The sequence below is a fragment of the Triticum dicoccoides genome, chromosome 7B (assembly GCF_002162155.2).
Source record: "Triticum dicoccoides isolate Atlit2015 ecotype Zavitan chromosome 7B, WEW_v2.0, whole genome shotgun sequence".
NCBI classification, from domain to species: Eukaryota; Viridiplantae; Streptophyta; class Magnoliopsida; order Poales; family Poaceae; genus Triticum; species Triticum dicoccoides.
In genome coordinates, this window is record NC_041393.1 from 743,737,908 (window position 1) to 743,740,055 (window position 2,148).

The window sequence follows — 2,148 nt, forward strand, 5'->3', positions numbered from 1 at the left end:
CCTCTCTCTCAAATTCCCAAACTTAATGCCCATCCAACACCAAACAGATGATTGGAACTAAAATGACATATCCGAGGAGTGATCTCACCACTACTCCCTCCTTTTAACTCCCAATTCACTATTTCACGAAGATCAAGGAACAAGCATCCAACTAGAGCATCGCCGGAGTGAAACTTTTTAGATTTATAATGTCGCGAGAGTAGTTTTGGGTGTGTCTTTGTTTTGTAATTTGTTACTCTAAACTCCATAATTAATATATGATGGGGCAAAAGCATTTTCCTCTGTTTCAAACAAAAATCCCCTTTCCAAAAGTTACCAAATACATGGTAAATATTGATGGAATTTAGCGCATCTCAGAAGTAAAGAGCAGGAGGGAATGAGGCTCTGGGTGACTCGGTTCCGCCCGATCGAGATACCCATGCGAGACAAATCGTTCGATCTCGGGCCGAATTCATACGAGTCGTCGGATCTCGGGGCCAATCATTCTCAGCTCATATGACATGTTTTAGAACAAACCTAGCTGTCATTTTAGTGGACTAGGAATCGAATGATGACAATATAAGAAATCAAGACTTGGAAGATGATGGACAGAACGCAGATCCAACGGATTGTATGATTCTGGATAGGCATCCTAAGAACCTCAAAACATCGAACACATCATCAGAAGTTGAGCTCATTTCTCAAACATTTACGCTTTCACTGTTCGTCAATCCAGAAAAGATAACTTAGTGGATGAACTTTGCTTGTTCATCAGTAAAGCTGATGATGTCTGACGGTGTGCTGCACTAAGGGGTACTAACCTGTAAGACCCGCAGTCCATGGGCCGGGCTTATGGCCCGCTGATCACTAAAGGAAGGACTACCAAAGCTATGAACCTCGGCGTGATCAAGATGGAAACCTCCGATGACTTGGCGTGTACTTCAAGGATTCCTTTGTAGCCAGCGCGTTGACAACCGACCATGTGTGTAACCTAGGTACCCCCGGTGCATATATATAAGTCAAGGGGTTTAGTCTTTAGAGGCACGATTACCAGCCTTAGGGTTTAGAACACAATCATATGATCTCGAGGTAGATCATCTTGTACTCTGTACTCCATCACATCAATACAATCAAAGCAGAACGTGGGGTTTTACTTCTTCGAGAGGGCCCGAACCTAGGTAAACATCGTCTCCTTTCGTCCCCTGTTAGCATTGTGATTGGTACATCCACTATCAAGAACCCATTCCTTTCCTCCGGCCATGTAACCACGAAGGTTAGCCATAAGACCAAAGTGTCTCATAGACTCATCTAGATCAAAGTCACTATCATCATCTTCATCATAAATATCCATGTTCAACATCGTCTTGTGATTGATCATCACCTATATAGAGTGATTCATTAGATTTATGTTCATGACAATGTGCATCTTTATGAATTATAATTACTTGAGAGATGATGCTACTAATGACTCCAACATCTCCTTTGGCACGCATGAGATCACGAAGCTCAAATAGGCAATCATCAAATTCAGGATCACTAGGTTTCATCTTAGGAAAAGCTATGGACTTTCGAAGAATATCATCTAGATTTTTCAAAGAGTAGTTTGGAAAGCGTTCCTCAAGATATCTCCATATAGTATAAGCACAATCAAAAGTAGGCAAGCATACAAGCAAATTTCTAGGCAATCCTCTTATGATAAGATTGATAGCTCTAAGATTGCGGGTTGTGTCAAGATATTCATCAGGGATAGGATGCAAGGGATTAATAGGAGGCACACAAAGGCTAGTAATGTACTTGTTCAAATCATATTCATTGAAAATCTCAAGCATCTCATTTTTCCAAGCAATAAAGAACTCTCCGTCAAGCATAGGCACTCTATGTGTAATACTCCCAATCGTAGACTCATCCATCTTCCTCCAAAGGTGATTAAACCAAAGCAATGGAGACCAATGCTCTGATACCAATTTAAAGGATCGAGAAGAAGTGTCTAGAGGGGGGTGATTAGACCCTCAACAAGTAAAGGTAGCACTTTTTAAGTTCTTCAAGTTGAGGTTGGAGATTAGCACAATTTTAAACATTCCCAACACAATTCAAGCAAGCATGGCAAGAGTATAGGCAGCAGAAATAGTAAAGCATGCTAGCTACAAGAAAGTAAACAGATGGGATTGG